Source organism: Mus caroli, unplaced genomic scaffold, assembly GCF_978045245.1.
Source record: "Mus caroli unplaced genomic scaffold, Mus_caroli_1 scaffold_17, whole genome shotgun sequence".
NCBI classification, from domain to species: domain Eukaryota; kingdom Metazoa; phylum Chordata; class Mammalia; order Rodentia; family Muridae; genus Mus; species Mus caroli.
This window is the reverse complement of record NW_028227272.1, coordinates 7012554-7040324: the sequence shown is the minus strand read 5'-3', so window position 1 is coordinate 7040324 and position 27771 is coordinate 7012554. Positions and strand designations below refer to the sequence as shown.

At 48.1% G+C, this 27771-nt stretch overlaps 1 protein-coding gene across 1 annotated transcript in view; it reads left to right on the top strand.

Moving 5' to 3' along the window:
- The first annotated feature begins 19626 nt into the window (after positions 1-19626).
- The window catches only part of Emp2 (epithelial membrane protein 2), a 33279-nt gene continuing 25134 nt past the window's right edge, over positions 19627-27771 (top strand). The window contains exon 1 of the mRNA XM_021185412.2: positions 19627-19746. The gene's annotated coding sequence lies outside the window, so the exon portion shown is untranslated. The remainder of the gene's footprint in view (positions 19747-27771) is intronic.

The window sequence follows — 27771 nt, the reverse complement described above, 5'->3', positions numbered from 1 at the left end:
ACAACCCCTATTTCCCTATTAACCTTTGTTTCCCACTGTCTCCAGGAGGTGGTGGACTAGAAGGGAGGTTGAAGCATTTAAGAAACATAATTAAAGTAACTTTTGAAAAATCTAAACCTACACCCCTCCCAAAGTTTAAAAAAAAAAAGAAGGTGAGGAGAAGACCCAGCAGATCTCTGGCGTTGGGTATGCAAGACCCTAGGCCTCAATCTCCAGCAAGGAAGTGGTAAAGCAAAAGGGGGGGGGGAGGAAGAGGGAGAGAGAAGAGAAGGCGAATGATGTGTGTGCATTAACTAGTTGCCCCTTTGTACCACAGCTCTTGTGTGTTTTAAGGCAGTGACTGATACAGTCCAGGCTGCTCTTGAGCTCGCAATGGATGAGCTAACCAAGGATGGCCTTGAACTCCTGATTCTCCCACCTCTACCTCCAGAGTGCAGAGTTCACACATGTGTGCTCCATGCAGTTTCTGCAGTGCTGGGGATGGAATCCAGGGCTTAGTGCATACTAGGCCAGCACTCTACCAACTGAGGCCCATTTCCAGGCCTGGTACCACACATCTCTCAACTTTATTTTTCCTGTCTATATGAACCCATCCCCAACCACCCCCCTCTCTAACCACCTCTGGTTGCTGCTCTCTGCCTTCTGCTGAAACATTCTGCTCTAGAGCTGCACCTCCCCCCCCACCTGCAAGCTCCACCCATTCCAGGGATTACACTGGGAGTCAGTGGGGGTGCGGAGCATCTTCTTACAGTTCCACCTCTGCAACTAGCAGCTGTGCCCCCATGCTCGCACTGCCCTGTCTAACCCCTCCCCATCAGGGCTGAGCTAGCCTGAGAATCTGAGATCATAACTTTGAACTCTATACCTCCAGTTGCTGGCCACGAGACCCTAGACAAAATTACCCCCTTTTTGTCTGGGTCTCAGTTTTCTTATTAGCATACTTAGGAGACTGGGGTATTGGAGCTTCTCTTCTGTGGTCACCCTTGGGTATTACCTGGGTGTTTCAGGAAAATATAGCAGGAAGCCTTAGAAGCCCAGGCTGCAATACTGGAGGGTAGGGCCTGGGCAGGGTTTATCACAGAGCCATACAGGTGACTGACAACTGTGAGACTAGGAACTTCCTAAAGTGGCCAGGCAAGACTGTAACAGTCATTGGGACCATCAGGGAGATCATTTCTAAGGTCCTGACCCAGCACTTCTCCCTAGGGCCTGATGGAAGTGGCCAGGGGTGACACTAGGGCCTGATGGAAGTGGCCAGGGGTGACAGACACTTCAGCAGATGCTTTTTTCTTTTTCCCCCCAACATCTCCCAACCTAAGTGCTACCAGTGTGCAGCCAGAGCGTTAAAACTCCCAAGTCTTGTAGATTGGGGACAAGAAAGTGCCAGGAAGAAGCCAGGCATGGTAATGTGTGCTTGTTATTCTATGGAAGGCTGCGGTATGAGGATTGCTGGGGATTTGAAGCTAGCCTGGGTTACCATACATGGTGAAAAAAAGAAAAAGGGGGAGGAGGAAGGAAGGAGGAGGGCAGTCATGCACACATTGGTAATCCCACCACTTGAGAAAAGGAAGCAGGAGGATTAAAAGTTGTTCAAGGTAATCCTTAGTTATAGAGTGAGTTCAAGGCCAATCTGAACTGCATGAGGGGTGTGCAAGCACACGTGTGTGTGTGTGTGTGTGTGTGTGTGTGTGTGTATACATGCACATGCGCATGTGCACGAGCACGCAGGTACCCTTACCTGTGTGCATATGACTGGCAGCCAGAGGCTGACATTAGGGTGCCTCCTCAGTCACTTCACCTTATTTGTTTGAGATCGGACATTTTGGCAAGATAGGCTGACTCTCCAGCTCTGGAGACTGCCTGCTGTCTATGGGCTCCACCCCCACCCCACCATCACCCTGATTCTGATGAGGTTACAGGTTTACCTGCCATGCTTTCCTCCTTATAAGGGGTCTGGGGCAGTCTGGCACACTGAGGGTTTGTGCCCACACTCACCCGAAGCCCCTCTGGACCTAGGAGGGAAGCATCCAGTGCCTGAGTGTCTCTGTGGCAGAAAGCAGAGCTGTGTGGCCCCTGACTGCTCCCCAGCATCTCAGGCCAGGACCGGGCATTGTGTCCCCAGCACAGCCCATTTGACCTCAGCTGTGCTCACTCTGCACAGTTTCCTTCCAAACAAACAGCTTCCCCTTCACAGGGGTTATCAGGTCACAGCCAGGTGGGCAGGGCCGGATTTCTGTCCTGGGTCCTCCCCGGAGGTGGGACAGGGGCCAGCCTGGGGGGTTGAGGCAGGACTGGTGGAGCCTGGATGGTCTTGGCCTGCACCTCTGGGTGGGGCAGGCTGTGCTGCAGCTATCTGCCCAGAACTGCTGCATTTTGAAGAGTTCTGGAGCTACTGCTTGCCAGTGGGCAGTGCTCTGCCACTTAGGTCATTGGGTTATCTTGCCTTCATGCTCCCTTGGCACCCCAGGTTTTTCCTCATCTGAGTCTAGCTGAGCTTAGTAGTGTTTGTTGAATGAATGAATGAATGAATGAAATGGACAGATCACTTTAACAACAGGAATGCATGGCACTGCAGGGGTTCTAAAGTTGTGTGTCACTATTCTGAGCGTGATATGTGACAATTCTAATTGCTTCTAAATGCTCCTATTCTATTCTAAATGCTTCACGACTCGACCTAACTGTGAGCTAGTTAGGAGTAGTCCCATATTACAGGTGAGCAAAGTGAAAGCACAGAGAGGTTAAACCACACATGCGAGGGTACACACATTCACAGTACTTTCAGAATGGAGCCTGTGCTTCTGTCTTTCTGTGTTTCTGCACAGAGCACCCCCATGAATGGAACTTGCAGGAGTGGCCCCCCACGAGCGGACAAATGTGCCCTCCTTTGCAGTTCTGAACCTGGAGGAGGAGAGCAGGGAGTGGCAACTGGCCCAGATGTCAGACAAGCCAGGTCATGCCTTGTGCCCGTCCAAATGGATCAGGCTGACATGTGGGTGGCATGGCCTGACTGGTTGGGTGAGTGTGGAGTGTGGCAGCTGGTGAGAGTCGAAGCCAAAGCCAGTGAGCTGTGACACTCACACTCTGCAGATGGAGGCCCTCCATGCTGATACTGCCTCCTGCCCTGTCTTTAGTTCTTGTCAGTGCTGACTCTGGGACTGGGATCATCCACTCCAGAACCCCCACAGGACCCCAGCATCCTTCCAAGCCCTGAGGAGGTGCCAGGAACAAGGTCACTCCTTGAGGATTTCCCAACAGTGCTGTCCTCTGGTTAGAGGGTGTGGTCACTGTGCTGACCTGGATGAGCAGAAGCCTGGTCAAGAGAAGTGGGCCTGGAGGTCGATAAGGAGAGGCTCCCAGCAGGTGGTGAGAGCTGGGTGTAGTCATTAGGAATGTGGGGACCACAGTCTCTGCACCCTGGCTCTTACTATCCATTTGATTAGCCTGAGTTCTGGTTCCCTCAGATCATGGTATTTACGCCCTAGTGCTGTGGTGAGGATGTAAGAACCTGGGCTGTAGGCACTTAGTATCTAATAGGTGTTCAATCTTTCTTCATGAGGGGGCGGAGCTTAGGGGCAGTGTGTGAGGACTGCCTCGCTTCCTTGTGTGCTTGCCAAGTTTCACTTTCCTAGAAAATGCACAAGAAGGTGGAACAGCAAGATGCCTCCCTCAGTGGTTAAAAGCACTTGCTAGTAAGCCTGAGACTTGAGTTCAATTCCTAGGACACCACATGGTGGAAGAGTTGAACCTATACTTTTCAAGTTATCCTCTGACCTCCCTCACAGATTAATCCAGTAAAATAAGAAAAGAAAAGAAAAGAAAAGAAAAGAAAAGAAAAAGGAGAGGAGAGGAGAGGAGAGGAGAGGAGAGGAGAGGAGAGGAGAGGAGAGGAGAGGAGAGGAGAGGAGAGAAGAGAAGAGAAGAGAAGAGAAGAGAAGAGAAGAGAAGAGAAGAGAAGAGAAGAGAAGAGAAGAGAAGAGAAGAGAAGAAGAGGAGAGAAGAGAAGAGAAGAGAAGAGAGAAAAAGAATAAAGGGAAAGCACAGATGGGCCAGTCTTCTCTAGCCCAATGGTCTGTTACATTAATTTAAAACCTGATTGAGAACAGCCTTAGCAGGCCAGGTGTGGTAACCCATGTTGCTAATCCCAGCACCTGGGAAGCAGAGGCAGGTGAACGTCTGGAGCTTAAGGCCAGCCTCACCTACATAGTGTGCTCCAGGCTAGCCAGGGCTACATAGTGAGCTCCTGTTTCAAAATAAGTCAAGCTATGAGAATGTTTCTAGCTAAGATATTAGTGGCTGCCTAGCAGCTAACAGAACAGTCAATAGCTTGAAAAGCCAAAGGAACATTCGTTGTAAAGCATAAAGGGAAAAGAAGGGTATAGTGTGAGAGGGAAGTTCGAGCTCAGGGGGTCTCCTGAGTCCCCTATGTCTTCTAATGACCCTTCCACTCAGCCTTGGTTATATTAGATGGGGTACACCCTGAAAGAGGGGAGGTGGGAATTAAAGAAAGCCCTAGCATCCCCTTGGGAGATCATTAGGTCCCTTTGACCTCTGCAGAAGGATGGGGTCAACAGAGGCTCTGCATGGGAAGAAGCCCCAGGGTTCCATGGTCCTCTGTGTTTTTCGCCTTGAGTCTTATGAAGTTTCTAGAAGAGGACCCTTGAATATGCCCATCTCAGGACCATCTTCAAGGTCATTCACTGTCTATGCTTCTGTGTGTGTGGAGGGCTTATGAGCACATGTTTGAACCCTTGTGTGTGTGTGTATATATATATATAATTTCATTTCAGAGGTCTTCCTGGTCACTTTGCATCTTGTCGATTGAGATGAGGTCTCAGCTCAACCCAGGCCTGATTGGCACAGTTGCTCTGGAGGGATGTCCCTCTGTCTCTGTCTCTGTCTCTGTCTCTGTCTCTGTCTCTGTCTCTGTCTCTGTCTCTGATTGGCTGCTCTGGATCTCTCTCTGATCTGGAATCAGGCAGGTTTCAAAGGACTTGAACCATTCCCAGTGCACTCTACCTCTTGCTTGCAGATCAAAATGTGAGTTCTCAGCTCTTCCTGATGCCAGAATTTTGCTCCACCATCATGGATTCTAACTCTCTGGGACTGTAACTCCAATTAAATGCTTTCTTTTATAAGGTGCCTTGTGATGGTGCCACTACAATAGAGAAATGCTAAGCCATGGAGTTATCCAATGTGTACCACCACTGCTTTATGCGGTGCTGAGGATCGAACCTGTGACACTCTACCAAATGAACTCCTCCTCAGGCCCTATAGTTTTATTAGACCACAACCACTTCATTCCTTCCTAGCTTGCTTGTGGCAGCAGTTATGCATCTTTCCAAGCAAGATTTTTGTTCTCTGACCCTTTACAGAAAAGAAAAAAAAAAAAAAAAGAAAGAAAGAAAGAAAGAAAGAAAAAAAAGAGCTGATTCTTGGTTTTACTTCATCAACAAGACAGAAGCTTTCTCTGCAATCCCCATATTCAGGAGGCTGAGAGTTCAAAGCCAGCCTGGGCTACACAGTCAGCTCTGTCTCAAAACAAAACAAACAAAACAAGTTAGTGGAATGTAAACAAAAATCCCAGCACTCTGGAGGTGGAGGTGGAGGCAATATAATCAGAATTCAAGGTCATCCTGAGATATCTAAATTCAAGGCCAGCCTGGACTACATAAGATGAAGTCTCAGAATACCACCCTGAACCAAGGAGAACCAAAGCAAAGCAGCCCCCTTTTATATTTTATTTTGTTTTTAGGGGTGTGTGTGTGTGTGTGTGTGTGTGTTTATATGTCACACATTTGTATTGTGTGCAGTGCCCACAGATGTCAGAGTGTGGTGCCAACCCCTGGAACTGGAGTTATAGGTAGTTGGGAGCCACCCTAAGTGGGTGCCGGGAACACAATCATAAGAGCAGCAAGGGCTCTTAACCACAGAGCCATCTCTCCAGCCCAGCTAATGTTTTAATGAAAAACAAACAAAAACAACAAACAAAGCACCCCTCCCCACTTTACTCTAAAATGGACTGTTTTCTGTGCTTTACAGAGACGGTGCTGAGTCTTGCCTATGCCTTACTGCGCACTGAGCTGCACCACCAGCCCTAGGCGTGAAACTTTCCTCTTGATTCCGCCTTGAAGTCCAGCCTGAATGGGAGGAAGTCAGAAAAGTAACAGCACCAGAGGTAAACAATGAGCTGCAGTTCTGAATGGAGGCTGCTGGCCAGCAGGCTTCGGAGCTGAGGCAGGTGGGTCCCCGCAGAGAAAATCCTACAGATCTGCCAGAGCACTCGGAGAGCACTAAAGCACTTACTTGCCTCTCACACAGCCCCTGCCCTGCAGCCTCGAGCAAGCAACTCTCCGGACCTCTTCCCTCTGTGTTAATGTTTATCCTGTTCGCTTGCTCACAGGGTCCCTGGCGGCTCCGGGGACTCGTTGTAAAACACAGTAACTACTGGTGCCTGACTAGCGATTGTGTGGTGTGAGAGTACGCTGTTGACCTTACCCAGATAAATCTCTCCCTGCCACCACTCGGCCTCATTGCCTTCTCTCAAAACTGAGTATCACCTCTGCCCAATGCCTTGCCACTCTGGGCAGGGGAATTTGAAGGAAGCAGAGATGGGGTTGATTCCCTCTGGGTCCAGAGAAGATGTGGCAGGTGCCTTAGTCCCTGTATTATTGTGTGGAGTATGAACAGGCTCATGCTCGGTTTCCAGACTCGAGCCTCTAAGAAGTAGGGCCCGTTGGGAGTAAGTAGGTCATTAGGACAGGCCATTTCAGAGGGTTAGAATCTCTGAGTTCTGGCGACTGTTGACTTTAATTCTTATTAGGAGTCTCCGTCACACACTTCCTCTGCTGTGAAGTCAACCATGCCCTCTCCATCCATGATGGACTGAAACGCCTCTCAAACTATGAGCCCAAATGAGTCTTTGCTCCCTTAATCTGTTTCTGCCCACTACTGGGGCACAGGGATTAAAAAAATCAAACAGTACAGGGCTGAGGAGATGGCTGTGCCTGTAAAGCCCTTATACAATGGCTGGGTGCGGTAGCATGTGCCAGTATCACCAGCTCTGAGGAGGAAGAGATAGGAGGCTCCTTGAGGTTTGTCAAGCTAGTATACTTGGTGTCAGAGACATTCTCTCAAAGCAAGCAAACAAACAAGCAGCAACAAACAACAACAACAACAACAACAACAAACTCACAACAACAACTTGGTAAGATGGCTCAGCAAATAAAGGCCCTTGCTGTCAAGCCTAATGTCCCGAGTTCTAGTCCAGGGACCAGCACCTACATCAGTTAGCTTACAACAGCCTGTAACTCCCCCTTCAGGTGTCTGTCACTCTTCTGGCCTCCGCAGATACCCATACACACTTGCTGAGACCACCAGAAGTTGTAACTGGACAATGGCTACAAGAAGACTTGCATCACGTCTCAAGCTTTTGTGTGCACACTAGTCACCAGAAGATCTTATTAAAATGCAGGTTCTGAGTCAACATAGTGGTCTGGGCTTCTGTTGCTGCCACTGTGGATTGTACCTTCTCAAGACATGTGGCAGTAGCCTGGGTGAAGTCTCTCTTAGCTGGCTATCTATCTCACCACCTCCTCTCTCTTCTCAGCTCATGAGAAGGTCTGGGATTTCCAGCATGAAATGTGGGCCAGTGAAACCCAAGTGGAGCCAAGTAGCAATTGAGGCTGCAGGACACAAAGCCCAACAACCTTCCAGAGCTGTCCTGTTCCCGCATGCCCCAGTTTGTCTGGTTCCAGGAGCTAACAAAGATGGTCCCACTGTATGGATTCAGAGCTGTCCTGGAGGAAAATGAGCTGTTCTCAGGGCCGGAAAGTCTGGGTTCCTTTTGGTTAGCAACTTGTCTTCATTCTTGTACCAGGCTCACTATGCACAGTTCAACATCTGCTTTACACAGCCCTCCACCTCTGTCTCTTGGTCTCTGTCTCTCTATCTCTCTCTTCTTCCCTCCCTCTCAACCTTCCCTCCCTTCCAGACACATAGAGCAGCCATGAAATTCAACTGAAGTTAAAGGTAGCTGGATTGAGCAGACATGCTCCTCCTCCCCCGTGACCCACCTTTCTCTCTTCCTCCAAGAAACCTCTCTGCATAGAATTCTAGCTCCAGTGTTACTCCCCCCACCCCCGCATGTCACTTTTGATGCTCAATCACCATACCCATATTTGACTGAAGGACTAAAGCAAGATTTCTCCAAATGTGGTTCCCAGGGCCGGGAAGATGGCTTGGTGAGTAAAGTGCTTGGTCTGCAAGCTTAAGGACTGGAGTTTGGATCTGCCTTAAGATTCCCTTTGAAATCCAGATAGAAGGAGTGAGTACATGAGCCAGCACCCCAGAAAAAGCCAGGGGTGGCATGTACTGGGGGTAAGGAGAGACAGGAGGAGCCCTGGGGCTGCTTTCTAGTCTTATGCTCAGTCAGTGAGCTCAGGCTAAGGAGAGACCCTGATTCCAGGTGGAGAGTGGCGGAGGGAGACACTGGATCTTTATCTCTGGCCTTCACATGCACACTTGTTCACACATAGCCACACATATGGGCTTATACCACACACACACACACACACACACTCGTCCATTCATCACAACATCACCATCTCTCTGCGAAGGAGGGAACTGTTAGATATACAGACTCCTGAGCTCTGCCCAGACTCTTGGAGATTTCACCAGCGTCCTTGGGAACAGTGGAAAGTTTGCATGGCTGATGACTCGGGAACTGGGTGTAAACAGCTTATATCTTTTCCTCCTGTTCTTCTATCCAGGTTGTGCTCTCTTTGTGTCCACCCTATTGTGTCAGTGTCTCTGAGCATCCACTGCCTTAAGCGTCCCTTCGGGATCTAGGTAGGAGGAGTGAATACAGGAGCTTCTCATGTGGTTAGGTGTTGAAGGGACACGCCCTGCACCCTGGATACTCTGGCCATCTCACCCACTCTCAAGCATACCTCAATATACAGTTGTCCAGAGAATCTATCTGTAGAGCCTCAGCTGAGCCAGTGGGAGCCAGTGGGGCTCCAGACCCCCATCCAAGAAGCATCCTATACCATCAGACATGCCCAGTTGAGAGCCAGGCCTTCACATTTGGTCCCAGAGAAGTGTTCGTTGCATCTGACTCCCTGTAAATAATATGGGCTTTCTCTAGACATCCCATCATTGGAAACTTTGAGTCTCTTTGGGTTATTCTTTTCCTAGATCCAGAATTACTCCAAAGTGTGAATGGAGGCTAAGGACTTATCTCAGCTGGTACAATGTTTATTTCCTATGCAGGAGGCCCCGGGTTCAATTCCTAGCAGCACATAAACTTGGTGTGATAGTGTTTTCTATAACCCCAGAACTTGGGAGGTGGAGACAGCAGGATAAGAAGTTCAATGTTATTAGCAGCTACATAGTGAGTAGGAGGCCAGCCTGGAATATATGATGATACTCTGACTTAAACCTAACTTAACCAAACTGAACCAAACCTAAGCAAACCTAAACAAACCAATCAAACCAAACCTAAAGTAAGCTAGGTAAAGTATGAGTGGATCACATATTCTGGGTTACTGGGGGACTGCTTACTGGGCACCTACCTTCTGGAACCAAGGCAGGCCTGGGACTCAGACAAGGGTTCCTCTCCTGCCTTCATAGCTGGACCCTTCATTGGATGGCAGGTGTGTGTGTGTGTGTGTGTGTGTGTAAGTGTCCAGGTACCAGATGTGATTCCTCACTTGCCTCCTCTGCATAGCAATTCAGTGGAAATCTGTCACATCTGGCACAAGCTGCCAACCTTCCTTTTTCTTGATCATCTCTCTAGCCCCATTTTGGCTTTGCCTTCTCCGACCTCTCCCACACCCCTTTTCCCAGGCCTTTGCACCCACAGAGTCTTGTCTACTGAACTAACTCTCACCATTCAAATGTCAGGCTTGACTTCTGACCCAGTGTACTTGAGGAAGCCCTCCCTGATAACTTGTGGGACTGCAGAGTGACAGTTAATACCGACTCTCAATCTGGCAGGATCTGGAATCATTTGGGGAAAAAAACTTTTACGTGTCTGAGGGATTGTCCAGATTGGTTAACTGCAGTGGGGAGGCCCACCAGATTGGTTAATTGCAGTGGGGAGGCCCAGCCTAATCTGGTTGGCACCATTCTGTGTGATGGGATTGTGGCGGGAATAAAAGGAAAAAGGTCAGCTGAGCTCCAGCATTCTTCTGTGTTCTTGACTAAAGAGGTGACATAACCTGCTGCCCCAAGCTCCTGTGGCCATAGCTTCGCTGTCAGGACGGACAATTCCTCACACTGCCAGCCCAAACAAACCTCCTCCTCCTTAAGCTGTGCTTGTCAGGTATCCAAGGGAGCAGTGAGACCAGCAGCTGACACATGAAGTGAATTCCCCTAATGCAGCCCCATAAACAAACTGCAGGGTCCTTTTGTCATAGTCTGCTGTTGTGTGGCTGAGGGGTTGCAATTCATTACCTCTGGGGTGACCACCATCGGTTTCCCTGGATACTTACACACACACACACACACACACACACACACACACACACACACCTGCTGTCCAATGAAGGGTCCAGCTATGAAGGCAGGAGAGGAACCCTTGTCTGAGTCCCAGGCTTATCTGGATTCCAGAATGTAGGTGCTCAGTAAGCAGTCCTCCAGAGGGCCAGAGCAGCCTGCATCACCTCCTGTGATTCAGTCCTGGAGAGTCACATGGTCACATCCATCATATTCTATTGCTGGAGCAGATGCCAACTGATGGCATGCCTCTCAAAAGGCTGAGTGTCAGAGAACATGAAGACATATTTAAAAACAATCATGGCCAGGCAGTGGTGGCGCACGCCTTTAATCTCAGCCCTTGGGAGGCAGAGGCAGGCGGATTTCTGAGTTTGAGGCCAGACTGGTCTACAGAGTGAGTTCCAGGACAGCCAGGACTACACAGAGAAATCCTGTCTCAAAAAACTAAAAAAAAGTAAGAAAAACAAACAAAAACAATCACATGTTCCCAAGAGCTTGAAATCCACCTATCAACCACCCATCTGTCCGTATATCACCTACCCACATATCCATCCATCCATCCATCCATCCATCATCCTTCTATCCAAAGATGAATGGCATCTTGATGCTCACTGTGCATCAGATTGGTGACTAAAGAGTGAAAGATAAACAAGGCCTCTGCTCTCAAGAAGTGCATTTTTGTTGGAGAGTGAAGATGATACACGTGAAAGTGTGTGTATGAGTGTGTATGTGTGTGCTAGTGTGTATGTGAATGTGTATACATGTGTGAATGTGTGAGTATATGTGTATATATATATATGTATGTACGTATGTGAGTACATGTGAGTGTTGTGTGAGTTAGTGTGTGTGTGTGTATGTGTGTGTGCGTGTGTGAGTGTGTATGTGTGTATGTGAGTGTGTGCTAGTGTGTATGTGAATGTGTATACATGTGTGAATGTGTGAGTATATGTGTATATATATGTATGTATGTGTGTGAGTGTTGTGTGTTAGTGTATGTGTGTGTGTCTGTAAAACATCATATAGGTATTTTCAGACTGCCATGATTTCACAGTTCAGATGTAGTCTGTCCCCTCAAGGGAAAAAGCGTTCCATGTTCTAACCACAGTGTGGCTTTGTGAGAAGTCCGTGGGAACTTTAAGGGGCAGGGCTTAGGGAATGTGTCTGGGGCTCTGCCCTTGGCAGAAATTCGTTTTTTTTTCTCCTGGGAGATCTGACTGGGAACACACCTGGCTCTACCCCTCTTGTTTGTTCCTCCCTTCTTGCTGGCTCCTCCCCTCCTGCCAGCCTCCTTTTTACTGCAAGTCTTGTCCTCTTGCACAGGCTCCCACATTGTAATGCTGTCATCCTAGAAGACTTCACCAGAGCTGAGCTGATACCTACATGAACTTCCAGAACTGTGAGCTAAAAATACGCCTCCTCACCGAGTTACCTGTGGTGGTTTGAATGTCATTGGCTCCTATAGGCCCATAGGGAATGGCATCATTGGAAGGTGTGGCCTTGTTGAAGTATGTCATTGTGGTGATGGGCTTTGGATCTTATATGCTCAAGCTACACTCAATGTTGAAAGACATTTTCCTGCTGCCTCTGGATCAAGATGTAGAACTCTCAGCTCCTTCTCTAGCACCTGCACAGTGCTATGCTTCCCACCATGATGATAATGGACTAACTTCTAAAACTGTAAGCCAGCCTCAATTAAATGCTTTCCTATGTAAGAGTTGCTATGGTCATGGTGTCCCTTCACAGCAATAAAACCCAAACTACGACATTATTCAACCTCAAGAAAAATAAACCTTTAAAAAGGGGACAGTGGAGGGGAGGACAGGAGAGATGGCTCAGCAGTTAAGAGCACTGACTTCTCATCCAGAGGTCCTGAGTTCAATTCCCAGCAACCACATGGCAGCTCACAACCATCTGTAATGAGAACTGATGTCCTCTTCTGTGTTTGAAGACAGTGAAGTGTAGTTGTATATATTAAATATATATATATATATATATATGTATATATATATATATATATATATATATATATATATATATAGTTACTCAGCCTCAGGTGTTTTGTTACAGTTTTGAAAAATGAAGGAATACAACTGCTATGGAAGAAAAGTCTTTTGAATGGGCACACTGTAGGTACTGGCTGCTGGAGACAGAAGCCAGAGTCTGGAGACCAAGGCTACCTAATCCTGGATGTCTAACCTCTGGGTGGGATTGGGGAAGAAACACAGATTATAAACAGAAGTATTTCATTTCCTTCTAGGAATGGAGTCCCTCCGCAAACAAAGCAAACCAAACAACAACAACAACAACAGCAAAACCAAGCAAACAAAAAGCAAAGTCCTGATGATTCTGGGTGCTATGTTCTGAAGGAGTCACACAAAGGCATTCTCTTCAGGATCTCCTGGCATAGAGCTCTATAATGAGCAGTGGAAGGGTGACAGCCTAGCTACTGAATTAGCTCCCTTATCTTTAGGAAGGTTCATGGAGATTGGTTATAGATATTTCTGCCATTCTATTACAGACAGAAAAATCACATCTTGCAGGTGCGGCCCCATGTCCAACTCACAGGAAGAATCCATGAGACCCAGAGCTCACAGCCTGAAGCCAGTGCCTTGAAGGGCTTGTATCTTCTAGTCTCTGCTGGAAGCCACTGTCTGCAACCTGCCCCTCATAGATGGTAGAGGGAAGTGGGTAATAAAGAGGAAAGGGTCTCAAGACAACATAGCACAGTGGTATTGAGTCTATGTACATCAGGACCTGGAAGGGCCTATGGCCCTGCCTGCCAGTCTTTCATGTTTTATATAAAACACATAAAACATGTTTTATGGTGTTTTGAAGCAGCATCTTAATGTAGCCCAGGCTAACTTCAGGTTTACTACATAGACAAAGATAACTTCAAATTTCTGATCCCCCTGTCTCCACCTAAGTGTCAATCACACTCCAGATTTTTCTGTGAATTCCTCATCTGAGGACCCTTCTCTATCTTGGAGAGAGTAGCCAAGAGGTGGATTACATAGGAAACTTGGAAGGCTTTTGTTCTGTTCCTGTAACCAGAAGCATAGAAAGCTAATGTTAAAGCAAACTGTCACGGTGCTGCAGCTAGTGGGAGATCCATGCAGTGCAGCTGAGGAAATGTTAGTCTGCAGAAGCCGGCTCCTCAGCCCAGCCCTGCTCTTCCCTGAGATCAGGCAGCTTTCAAAGGGAGGTGGTTCCATCGGGTGATGATTGATATCAGTTGTCAACCTGACAGCATCTAGAATCATCTAAAGGCAAACCTCTGGGGAGGCCTGTGAGGATCTTTCTGGACTGAGTTCATTGAAGTGGGAAGAGTCACCTTAAAGTAGGTGGCACTGTCCCACGGATGGTTAAAGAGGAAAAAGAGAACAGAGCACCAGCATTACTTCTCTTGGTCCACACTGTGGGTGCAGGGTGACTCGCTGCCAGCTCACATTCCAGCCATGATGGATTCTGGCCTCAAGCTGTGAGCCAGTTAAACTTCTCTCCCTTAAGTTGCTCTGCAAGATGCCTTGTTAAGAGCAAACAGAAAGTAATAGGCTCAACCAGCCTTTGTTTCCGAGTAAAGATGACATGGACCATGTGTCTCATTCAATCCACGATGAACTCAAGACACACATAAGAGGTATGGACATTTGTAAGTCACTGGGATTGGGATTTGAGATCTTACTTATGCTAATGGATGCAAAGGCAAGGACTGGGACTCAGCCTTCAGACCTGAGTGATCCAAAGTTTACTCCATTCTTTGTGTGTCAGCTGTCTACCGCTGTGTAACAAACTGCTCCACAATTTAGTGGCCCCAAGCAGCACGTGTTCATTATTTCACAGTCTGAGTGGATCTTGGTTGTGAGCAGGGCTTAGCTAATCCCTCTACCTCAGTTTCTCTAGGGTTCCATTATGATGTTGACCACAGCTGGGTCTTCTCTGGAGTTTCAGCTGGGGAAGGATTCACTTCAAAGCTCACATGGTGTTGGGGCATTGTGGTCCTTTACAGGGCAGGCGAATCTGTGATCAAATTTGTCCCAGGTTTAGCTAACTCTCTGCATTCCTTTTGAGAACAAAGAAGAGCCAACAAAGAAACATTGATAAGAAACTGACAGGAATCTGAAATGTATCTGCTGGACCATGGCTAGTGAGAGGCTGGGTGGCAGTGGCATAAACTTTTAATCCCAGCACTCCAGAGGCAGAGGCAGGAGGATCTCTGTGAGTTTGAGGCCAGCCTGGTTACAGGCTGAGCTCTAGGACACCCAGGGCCACACAGAGAAATCCCATCTTGAAAAACAATCCAAAAAGGGGTGTGGTGTGGGGCAAGCTGAAGTTTTCAGTTCTTGCTTAGGTGTTGGCTGGAACGTCTGCTAGTCTTTACCAAGTGAGGTCATTAATGAGCCAGCTCACCATACAGAAGGATGTAAGCCTAGAAGGCAACAGAGAAAGTTGGCTGGTGAGACAGATGCTGCAGTATTTCGCAACTTAGTCAAGTGATACAAGTTACATTTAACATGCTCACTAGAAATAACTCATAATATCCAGCCTGCTGTTGGGGACAACAGATGATGAATAAATACCAGGCTCCTCCTCAGGCATTAGAGGTCAGCACAGTAGCCTAGACACCAAACTCTTCTCTAAAGAAACGGTCCTCGAATGGAAGTCAGTGAACCCTGTGGCATCTGCGAGAACTCAACTCCCCAGCCATGATGCTTGAACCACACCCAACTTTGATTAGTCCCTAATGACACTGTGAACATAAACCACAATTGCTTTAAAGTCTCCATCCTTTGGGACAAGACTCTATGCTGTCTTCAAGACCTACTCTGCTAGGTGGTGCACGAGGTGGTTCCTATAGATTATCCACCTAGAACCATGTAGGGTATGAGCCTCTGGGCGTGGTGGCCCGAGGTATTCTAAATTGAATGAACTGAGGTGGGAAAACCTACACTTGACTGTAGGCAGCACCCCACAGTGTGACCAGCTGCACACTCCTGTTGCCATGACTCCCTGGTCATGACAGACTATACCCTCACACCAGGAACCAAAATAACCCCTTCCTTAAGTTGTTTTGTCAGGTATTGTCACAGCCACAGACACGTAACAAATGCAGGCTGCTTATGCCTGTGACCAGATTTGCTCCAGGCTTACCCAGCTCTGTGCATTCCATTGGAGAAAAAGAGGAGTCAACAGAAACATTGACAAGAAACTGAAGGGACTCTGAAGTGCATCTGCTGGACTACGGCCAGTGAGAGATCATTACATTCTCTAGCTCTCTTTCTTTTTCTCTTCTGAGAGACGGTCTTCTACATCTAGCTCTGTCTGGCCTGGAGCATGTTATGTAGATCAGGCTGGACTGTCATGGAGATCTGTCTACCTCTGCCTTTTGAGGGCTGGGATGTAAGGCATGAACCATCAAGCCTAACCTGTCTCTCTAAGAAGAAAATATGTGATGTGGTGTGTGTGTGTGATTCTATATACATGTGTGCACGTACACATATGGAGGCCAGAAGAGGGTTTCAGATGCCCCCCTCTGTCACTCTCAACCTATTCCTTTGAGGCAAGGTCTCTCTGAGCATGGGGCTTTTGCTAGGTTAGAAGCGAGTACTCCCCAACCATCCTCCTGTCTCTGCCCCCATCTGATCTGCAGTTATAGGTGTTTCCAGGGATACCCAGTTAGTTACCTGGGCGCTGAAACCTAAACTCCAATTCTCATAATTGTGGATGAAATACCCTTAAGGCAGAGCTATGTCTATAGACTATCTCTTTCCCCAACCCTAAGCCAACCTTTCATGTATTCTTTCTCCATGGCTTTCCATGTCTTCAGATGTCCTGTCTCCAAGCAAGATGATCCTGTTACTAACTAGCTCTTTACAAATAGCCAAGAAGTCACAGTGGCATACAGAAACAACCTCACTGCAGCTCTGGGGCCTCAGGGCAGGAAATTCTACAACTTACCCAGTGTAGCTCTGACCCAAGGAGCTTTCATTTATTTGGGGCCACTTGGGTACCAGAATGCTCTTTTACTGATTTCAAATGGCAAAACTGTGAAAGGAGCCCAAAGGCTTCCAGCTTTCACAAGTGCTTTGTTGTTAATTACTCATTGGCTGAAGCAAATCACGTGGTCCAGCCCGAGCTCCAGCTTGTGAGAGAATGTGCCCCTCCCACCTAAGGCAGGTAGAGAGACTTGTGCACTACCTCATCAAAGTTTTGGGAGTGAGAACTCCATGAGACACACTTTTCTGCCCCCCTCCAACCCCCCGCACATGTTGGGGTCTCAAGTTAGCTATTGAGATGCCAGGAGTAAGCGTACTGCATATATAGGGCAGGCTTCTGCTTCCCCCTGGAGAGAGCGGTATAAGAGAAAATAACTAGCAAACAGCAGGAGAAGGGAACAGGTGGGTGAGGCTTCTCAGAGGGTCTGGAAAAGGGAGAGGCTCAACCCGCCCATTCCTTTCTTCAGTCCTGTTCTTCCCAGTTCAGGACACACCCATCAGCAGGAGGCCCTGGGAGGAGGCAACACCCAACTACCAACTCTCTTGGTCTCGATCCATCGGCAGCCATTCTGCCTGAGCTCTGGTAGCGCTCTTCTCTAGGCCACCTTTTGGTCACTGCTTCCGCTGACCTTTGTCATAGACCTTAATCTTTGGGCTGTAGCCCCTTCAGTCAACACCGCCTGGCTTCAGTTTGCTAACACTTTTATTTTGGTGCTGTTTATATTTGTAAGTTTGTCTTCTATTTTTAGAAGATGGCACTGGCTTCCTGTTTGCAATATGGGGCAAATAAATATAATATATATATTCAAATAAATATATATTCAATATATATAAAAGGGGTTGATGCGGTCGGCCTGGGTTTAAAGCCATGTTGTCATTCTTATTGGGCCTTTGTGCAGGGTCCTTTCATAGCTTCTTTGCTGATAAAATCTGGCTGTCTTTTTCAGGGCTGTTGTGTTACATTCCAGCTAACGTTTGTCAAGCAAGAAACTTGACTAATATCCCGAAGCCCTGGGTTCCATCCCCAACACCACAAAAGCTGAGAGTGGGCTTTACGCCTGTCTTTAGTACACTTGGGGTAAAGGCAGGGGGATCGGAAAGAAGTTCAAGGTCATCCTTGGTTATTTAGTAACAAGTTGGAGGCCAGCTTAGGCTACATGAAACCTTGTCTCAATAGCAACAACAGTAATAAGCTAATGTTTGTAAGGTATTTGGCTAGTGGTTAGTAAATAATAGTAGCCACTGGAACTCTCCCTTCTTGCAAAGCCTTTGGGTTTTTTTGTTTTGTTTTGTTATTTTGTTTTTGGTTTTTTTTTTTTTTGGTTTTTTTTTTGTTTGTTTGTTTTTGTTGTTTTCAAGATGACCATGGGACAGACAGGCCTTAGCTCAAGGTAATGTCTCCTGACCCCTGTGCAATGACTCTCTTGCTTGGGGAATGAGTCTTCATTTGCCTTGACCATACAAGTGAGATCCTAGACCAATTTTATCAACCGGAGGCCTGGAGGAGTGACCCTTCGGATTTGGGAGTGTCATGTCCCCCAAGGAATCTCTAACTTTGACCTGGTGAGAGCTTCCTTCTAGAGAGATCTGCAACTGGATTTCAAATGATGTTGGTCAACATGGACATGTAGCAGCCTGGCTTGCTGTGGTAGGGGTGGTGGTATTTGCCATGTGTACCTGTTACCCTAGCACTTGGAGGGTTACAAGTTTAAAGACAGCCTGAGTTGCATTAAAGATCTTGTCTCAACAAATAATAAGTAAATAAATAAAATAAACCAAGAGCTGGTATGATGGCTGTCATTGTTAGCTCAGCTGTCAACTTGACACAAACCCAGAGACACCTGGGAGGAGGAGACAGAGATTGAACAATTGCCTCCATCAGACTGGTCTGTGGGCATGGTGGTGGTGTATTTTCCTGACCACCATTGTGGGCAAGCCATCCCTGGATCCTTTCCCAGGTCCAGGTGGGCCTGGACTACATAAGGTACTGAGCAAGTCAAAGGATGCAGTCTAGTCATCAGCCCTCCTCCACAGTCTGCACCAGCTCCTGCCCCAGGTTCCCACCTGAGCTCTGCTTTCCTGAAGTGTGAGGTGCAACCAATCCTTTCTTCTCTGTGTTGTTTTTGGACCTGGTGTTTATCACAGCAACAGGGGCAGAGGATAATAAGGACACTTGCCACTAGATGTGAGGACCTGAGTTCTGTCCCCAGGATCTATACAGTGGAAGGTTCTCTCTGATCTCCATGTGTGCTCTCCATACACACAAGCGAATAAGTAAGTGAACAAATGTAATAAAAAAAATACTGAAAACAGAAATAACTGATGTGGCAAGATGGCTCTGACAACAGGTGAAGGCACTTGCTGTCCAAGCCTGGTGGCCTGGTGATCCTCAGGAGCATTGCAAAGAAGGAAGGAGAAAATCAGCTCTTCAAAATGCATGCACACGCGCGCGCGCGCGCGCACACGAGAGAGAGAGAGAGAGAGAGAGAGAGAGAGAGAGAGAGAGAGAGAGAGAGAGAGAGAGAGAGAGAGAGAGAGAGAGAGAGAGAGAGATTAAAAGTGCTTAAGAAAAGAAAAAGAGGAAGCAAGGATACAATGCCCAATTGAGACCACAACTTGGATCCTCTACATCAATCAAACTTCTCAGTATTTAAGATTACAGGCCTGGCCAGGCTTGAAGGAATCTTAAGACTGGTCCTGATGGTGGTCTTACTTCGGGGAAGGAACTCTGATTTTTCAGTTATGGCTTGGCTCATACCAACTCAGCCTCTCCAGGAGGCACGAAGTGTGGCCTTTAGGCCTCAGGACAAGGTCCCACCATGCCTTCCTTTTCTATCATAGGAAACTGAGGCAGGAGAGATTAACAACTAGCTAAATTAGTAAGAGACAGAGAGGGCTGCTCGGAAAGAAGTGGAAATCTCAGGGTCCTGACCCTGCAGTCAGAAGAGGGGCGGCAGAGAGGAGAAGGACAGCGATGATCCCAGCAGGAGACTTCCAGCTCCCTCGAACTTTACAGAGTGCCGCTGGACAGCCCAGCAAGGGGAAGGTGGGGTCCCCCGGACTCCCGTGGTCCCGCCCTCAGGATCGGCGGCTCCTGACATCACCAGCAGGGAGGCGGGCTAGGGAGAGGGCGGCAGGGAGGAGGCTCGGCAGCCCGGAGGGCGGAGGACGCCGCGCAGTCCCAGCCCCGAGCTTCAAAACAGCCGGCGCCTCGCCCCACGCGCAGCCCGCCACTTTGTCCAGACGCCCGTGCCCGGTGAGTTGGGGGCGCGACCAGGGACTGCGGTGACGTCGGGGTTCCGGAATGACAGGGGAGCAGTCTGCCCTCTTTAGGAATCGGCACAGGCCAGGGGGTCCGTGCTTGACGGGGAAGGGTTGGGGGGCGGTTCGTGCGGCAGCCCCGTTGCTCCTTCTCCAGATTTCTGGGGCGCAGACCTTCCCTTTGGTGTCCCCCAAGGCTACCCTGCCACCCCTGGGTGGCATTCGCCACCTTTTGCGTCCAAGTGGGCGGGAAAAGTCTGGGAAAGAGTCAGGGCGGATCCCCTCTCCACCACCGCTGGAACTCCAGAGTAGCCCAATTGTTGCCTGTGGTACTCAGCGTCTGATTCCCAAGCAGTACCAATCAGACAGGACCTGGTCCGCCGGTCCCCGAGGGCCGCGCGCTCCTCCGGGTCTGGGCTCCGTGGCGCCCTACAGCGGCGAGGGGCAGCTTCCTTGAGTTCTTAACGGTGTCCCAGCCTGGGGGGTAAGCTCCAAGGATGGCCCCCCTGCCTGCTCTTGACTACTGTGGCAGATCTGTGGGCTTTAAAGGGAAGAAGGGATGGCACCCATGATTCCACGGGAAAAGGAGGTATAACTGAGTGTGCATGCGAAGCTTGGAGAAGGACTGAAGCGGCTAGGCTCTGTTCAGGAGGGTCCCACTACTATGAGGCATCTAGAACCTAAGTTCAAAGGCAATACAGAGTGGGTGGTGATCATTGCCAGGCGATGGAGATGGCTGGGATTTTGGACTATTTAACAGGTACAGATTTAATTGCGGATGATGGAACGTTTTGAGTATAGATAGTGGTGGGTGTCACTCAACATTGCTGGTTCATTTCAGGCCATGTGCTTGTAGAATTACAAATGGTTTACATCATAAATGCTGTGCTCTTACCACAATAAGAGGCACAAGAGATGCCTCTAGCCGCCTCTGCTTGAGCATTCCGAATCAGAGAGAAATCCCAAAACCTAGACACGGAGGCTGACCACCTCTCCCTGGAATGTCACTTTCAAATAAAGTTAGGGGTTCAGTAGGATGGATCCATGCAGGTTACAGGAGAGGCCCAAGGGAAGAGGATGTGGAAGGCCAATGGGAGTATGCATTGGGCTTCTTGCGCCTCCTCCCAGAGAGCCTTATTCTGGGCTGTCCCAGGCACAGCACACCCTCCTGGAGACACCTGGCCTAGAGACCTGGCAGAGTTAGCTACTCAAGGCTGTCAAGTCACACCTTCACCCTATCTTCCCCGTGTCTCCACTCATTCCCACCAGGAGATACCTCAGTGGGCTGCAGGAAATGGGGAGAGACCTTTTAAGAGGTGTGGGTTCCCTGCAAGGTATTGGGCAGATAGATACCCAGCCCACAGCCCAGGGAGGCACTAGGGGTGGCCAAAAGGTGCAGAACCTGTTTTTCCTCCAAGGGGTTTTGGATCTTTACCACCTCCACCCCCACAAGAATGGAGAATCAGAGAGAGCCGGTCACACAGCCTGGAGCCTTCTCTGTCCCTCAAATGCAGAAGCTGAGGTTGGCCTGCAATCTGGGCAAGGGTGTTTGTGTGGGAAGCTGGGGAAGGAGCCAATAGGGAGGGGGAGGGCAGAGCAGGGCGGGGAGGTGCCGCCCCACCAACAAGAGAGGCCCCCTCTCAAGCTCACTCTGCCCCAAGGGAGAATTTAATTGTAAATACAGAGCATATTTATTTAGCAGCTCCAAACACACACACACACACACCCTCCTTACAGGTAATGACATCTAGATCCCGTTCTCTCCTTTGTCTTATCTTCACCATAGGCACTAACCACCAGGAGGGCCAGTTTGCCAGTGTTTCTTGTTTATGCCCAGGTACATACTGCCACTCTACTGCCTGTGGTCTCCTTCCCTCTTCCCAGAGCCTCCCTGCTCATCAGTGAATCTACTCTGAGGGACACCACAGGAACTATATAAATACCTTTCTAGGGCACATGGAATGGCTTAGGACCTTGAGGCTGACCAGGAGTCAGGAGTCCAGTCACATCCCAGGGGACAGCTAATTGTATATTTGCATGTTGCAACATGTGACTGGTGCCCATGTCTGTTATCAAGTGGGAGCTCTGACACGGGTTTCAAAACCGAAGGTGGGGCAGCTCTTTCAAAAGCCATGGGTAGCTCAACTGGAGCCCCAAAGTAGGCTTGGGTCCCTGTTCTGGGATTGGGGAGCAGACTCTTTTGGAGGAGTAAACTAAAGGTTGGCAGAAGAGAGGCTGGAGCGGGAGTGTGTGCTCCTCTGTGCTACAAGGAACCAGAGTTTGAGCCTGGGGAAAGATAGGGTCCCTGGGGAGAGGATGAGAAGAGAAGGTACCCCTGCCTCACCCCATCACTAGTAAGGTGTTCTCTCCTTCTCTGCAGGTGTTGCCCCAAGACCATGATTTAGGTGGGATATAGACAGCCTTTGTCAGAATCAGGGATTGAGCACATCTGACTCTTGTTAGGCCCAGGAGAGCTCTAAAAATATCAGAGGCAGGGCTGCCACCCAGCCAGAGCGCTCGCGGGTAACCTGACACCTCAAGTGAGGCTGGTGGTTGGGACAGATAATGATGACAACAGAGGACCTCTGGATTCTAGAGACACTTGGGCTCCTCCAGGCTAGTCAACCTGGGGACAAATGCCTGCAAGGGGTGGGGGGAGCACTCTCTGCATTCACTGGGGTGTGCAAAATAGTGAAGAATTTCAGAACTTGAATTTAGAAAGCTCCACTTTGGCAGCGAGTCACATGGTATGAGTTGGTGGCAGACCTAGGCTTCTCTCTGGACATAGACCCCAGCTGAGGAGTTCAATGACCAGGAAGGGGTCCGTGGGTTCACAGACTCATGCCATGAGGGACTCTTGTGGCATAAGTCATTTGTCTAGTATTCCAGTGGAGGAATGTTAGGGGAAACACTCAAGGACTGGGTCCCTTTCCCTAGAGCATCTGGGGATTTTTAGTCCCAGATGCTGGGCTCATCTTGGAGCAGAATGTAGGGAGGAGGGAGGCTGGAAAGAAACCAAATAGATGGTCCTTCCTTTTCCCGGCTGAGATACTGCCTTCCCTTAGTAAGTTCTCATCCGATTTGGAACTGAGCTCCTGGCCAGCACTTTCCTTGGGCAGCCAGGCTTCTGTTCCTTGGGGACTGAGGTCTCCAGACCAGACAGCTGCTCCTTTCTTGCCAGGATTGACTGCACCAGCTTCTAGAAGCTTCCTAGATCTTAGGGTCCAGAACTGAGTGATGGGTCGCCAGTGTGGTGTTTGGTATTAATACTATTCTCAGAAATCTAGGATGCAAAATAGTGGTTATGATGCAGGCTTAGACCTCATTACAAATTGCTCCTATACTAAGGTTGGTTCCCCAGTAACAGAGTCCTCGTGTAAGATTTTCCTTCCTTTTTAAAAATGTTATTGTGCTTATCTGGTATGTATATGTATGTGTTGGCATGTACACATCTCACGGCACACGTGTATGGATGTTGGTTCTCTCCTTCTACCCTATGGGTCCTAGGAATTGGACTCGGGTCTTCAGGCTAGACTTGGTGGCAAGTGCCTTTACCTACTGAGCCATCTTGCTGGCCCTCAACATTTCCTCCTGTTGTGCTGTCACCAACCCACCTTGTCACTTTAGCTTTCTTTAAAATGAAAGGTATTTTTAAACATTTTACTGAGTAAATGTGGCATGAGATGATTTTCCTGTAGGTGTTACGCATTTCTGCTGGTGCCCAGGATAATTTTAAAATAAAAGGTCTATGGCCTGACATAGAAAGAAGAAAGACTAACTATATGTTCTCCTTGGTTGGCATCTGAAAAAAACTCGAAGTGGCACATGAGTCCATAGCTTCACAGGTGCTGCATGGTGTCAGATGAAAGGTGATGGTTTTTAAAATTTTAAACACTTAAAAAAAATAAAGTTGTTAATAAGCACAGGTGATCTTCAAGTTTGGCAAAAATGTTAGTGCTCTGTGGCTGCTTTTTCAGAAGGTCATTGTCTAATGGGGACCGGAATGAACACATTTCACACATATTTAGTATAACATTGTAAATGTATGGGAATTTCATATATTCATACAATGTATTCTGATACTTTATTTTTATTTATTTATTTTTTAGTTTTTAATTTTTTTATTATTATTTTTTTGAGACAGGGTTTCTCTGTGTAGCCCTGGCTGTCCTGGTACTCACTCTGTAGACCAGGCTGTCCTTGAACTCAGAAATCTGTTTGCCTCTGCCTCCCAAGTGCTGGGATTAAAGTCGTACACCACCACTGCCTGGCTAGTCTGATACTTTAAATGATCTACTACTACTACTACTACTACTACTACGTGTGTGTGTGTGTGTGTGTGTGTGTGTGTGTTGTGTGAAATCACATACATGTCATTATGTGCATGTAGCAGAGGATAACTTTTAGGAGTTGGTTCTCCTGCTACCATGTGAATGTTATTAAGCAGCTGTCTTCTATGAGCAATCTGGCAGGGGAATGCCCTGTCTTCCAAGGCAACTATCATCTAGTGCTGAGTCAAGGTGTACCTGCCATTCCAGAGAAGCTTGTAATATGATGTGCTAGGATTTCCTTAAGCCTATGGGGCTGGACATAGTATTCTCCAGGTAGCCATGCTTCTGGGGACAGTAACTACAATATCCTTCAGGTGTTTTACAGAATATTTTATAGCATTAAGAAGAACAAGTTTGGGCTGTCAAGATGACTTATGGGGAAAGGTGCTCTACACAAGGCTGCATTAATGATCTTTGTTTTGTTTGCAGAGACAGCGTCTCTCTGTATAGCTTTGGCTGTCCTGAAACTCACTCTGTAGACCAGGCTGACCCCCAGCTCACAGAGATCTGCCTGCCTCTGCCTCCTGATTGCTGGGACTAAAGGTGTGCACCACTGCTTCCCAGTGCATTACTGAATTTTTTAAAATAAAATTATTGTGATGTGGAGATAGCTCCATCAGAAAACAAGAGCAAAACAGATTTGAGTTTGACTCCCAAGATGCACATTAAAAACAACAACAACAAGAAAAAACAAAACAAACAAACAAAAGACTGAATGTGCTTGCCTTCCTAGTGCTGGCCAGCAGAGGTAGTGGATCCCTGGGGCTTGCTGGTTGGCCAACCTAGCCTATTGCTAAGTCCAGACTAGTGAGAGACTCTGTCTCAAAAGAAAAGAAAAGAAGAGAGGGAAGGAAGGAGGGAGAAGTTAACATATTGAGGTCCCCTGGCCTCACATGCACATGAGCCACTTGTATCTGCACACACATGAACACATACACGAATACACATACACACACATGATCAAAACATTATGTGAGGGACAGTAAAATGGATGACTGGGTAAACAGTTCTTGCTGTGGAAGCATAATGGCCTGAATTAGAGTCTCAGGATCCATGGTGGAAAGGAAGAACCAACCCTGGAAGTTGACCTCTGATGTCCACATATATGCTGAAGCACATGTGCGCCCGCGCCCACCACACACACACACACACACACACACACACACACACACACACACACAGAACAACTACCAAAACAGCTATATATCAAAGCATGTACTATTTATATAAAAATAAACAGAATTCCCACTGCATGCTCTGTGCCCTCATATGACTTGTGTTTATTAAAGGGACAATGCTCAGAAGCGAGCATCATCTAGATTAGCCACTGAGGAAAGGGAGGCCAAGGAACTGGTATAGCTGAATGAGTGCAGGGCTTCCTGTTTCATCTGTAGCAGGGAGCTGTGTCTGAATCTTAGAAAGACCAATGAGTTGGTCTTTCCTGCACTGGGGGAGCAGTGGGTTTCACAGGGTGCTCATGGCTGTGTGGGGGGTGTGGTTCAGCTGGATAAAGGCAATCACGGTCATCTGGGAACAAGACGGTGAGTTGAGCTGTCATCTAGCCCTGTGGGCATCTCTGTGGTATGGCACATGGTGGATGCCCAGTACATAAGTTCTGTTCTGGCTGCTGTGGATGAATACTAGCAGTGGTTTGGAGAAGAAAGACTAACTAGTACTTGTGTGGCAGTCATCCAAGCAGGTGACAGCATCAGGATTAGGTGTTCAGGGGTTGGCAGAAATCTCAAGCAGATGGGTGAAGACTTGAGTCTCACACTAAGCTTAGCTTGGCATTATTTAAAGCAGGAGAAAATGGCCCCTACTTAGCAGTGTTATCAGCAGTAATGACAGTAATTATCGTTGCTGCCTTTAGAGCAGTTTGCTGGCCACGTGCGGAACCTCCCTGCACTCATTTAAGGGTAGAAACTGTTATTATCTCTGTTCTCATGAATGAGCCTGTCAAGGAACATGCTCCAATCTCACAGCTTGCAAGTTAGGATCTGCTGCTGGGGCTCCCGGGAGCCATCAGACACACCAATCTCCCTTCGATTCTTTCTGTCAAAACTTGACATATGCTTTTTCCTCTTGAAATAATATGGTCTTTTGGGTCCAGAATGTTCTTTTGTTCTGCAAGTCCTAATGGGCATCCTGGATGTCAAATATAGGTGATCTTCATCCTCCAGGGCTAGGACAAGATGACATGTCACCTCTTTCTTTTGCTTCTTAGTGCACTCTGTATGTGGAAGTGTGTGTGTGTGTTGGTATGTATGTGCATACGGCCAAAAATGACCTCTCCTGTTGTTCCTCAGGTGTTGTCCACCTTGGTTTTTGAGGCAAGGTCTCTCACTAGTTTGGAACCTTCTAAGTAGACTGACTGGATGGCCAGTGAACCTCTCAACACTTGGATTATAAGCATGCACCAGTATTCAAAGCCTTTTTAAAAAAACAAATTCTGGGGATTGAACTCAGGTCTTCCTATGCAAGGCAACCACTTTTTATAAGCTGAGCCATCTCCTAGCCCGTCCTTTACACCAACCTTCGAAGACAGTTAATGTCATGAGATAATGTGTTCTTTTTTAAGTCCAAAGGTGGCAGGGAAACCTTTTGTCACTATAGAATGTGTCCTAAAGTCCAGTCAGATGACTATGGACCCAAGTACCTAAGGAGGCTGAGAACGAATTTCCTAGCCCTTAGTGAGCCCACTAACAGCATCACTGACTGGCTATGGCTGCCAGCACCTGCCTTTCACTTTTCCCTGCAGGCCCTATTTCTGACCCCCTCCCCTCTCGCTCACCAGGGCCACCATCTTGGCCTAGACACCGCCGTCTTTCTCATTGATAGACTATCCAAACTTTTGATTCCTTTCTATCCTTTGTTTTATCTTCACAGTAGGCACAGAGGGGTTGTCCCCACGTCTGCCCTGGCCCTGAGAGCCACCTTCCATACTTGCCCAGAAGGATCAGAGGCAAAGCTGGCAAGTGGCTCTCACCCACCCTCCTGAGAGACTTCAGTGGTTTCAATTGCTTCTAAAATAAAGCTTCCCCCTACCCCCCACCCCAAATGAGACTTTGCATGATCTGGCTCCAAAGTCTTTGGCTGGCTGCCCATCAGAAACCGCCCAGAGAGCAGTGATAAAATGCAATTCCCAGTTCCCACTGGCAGGAGTGACATCAGCCCCTTGGGAGGGTATGACTACTCACAGGTGGTTTTTCAGGTCCCCCAGGAGTGCTGGGCACAGACTGCCTCCTTTCTCGAATTCATCAGCTTCTGTTGATATTCAGCCCTTGGCCACCTTTGTGTGTGGTCACTGGACTTTATTTAGTTCCTCTGACTCACTTTGGTGGTCCTGTGGATTGAACCCAGCGCTGCTCAATGCTAGACAAGAGCTCGGTCACTGAACTACATCCTGGCCCTCCTCCCCCTCCTCCTCCTCCTGTTCCTCCGCCTCCCCCTCCCTCTCCTCCTCCTCCTTTTTTTTTTTTTTTTTTTTTTTTTTGGTTTTTCGAGATAGGGTTTCTCTGTACAGCCCTGGCTGTCCTGGAACTCACTTTGTAGAACAGGCTGGCCTCGAACTCAGAAATCTTCCTGCCTCTGCCTCCTGAGTGCTGGGATTAAAGGTGTGTACCACCACACCCGGTTTGTTCTTCTTTTTAAAAGTTTGACACTGAATCTAAATTGCCCAGGCTGGCTTT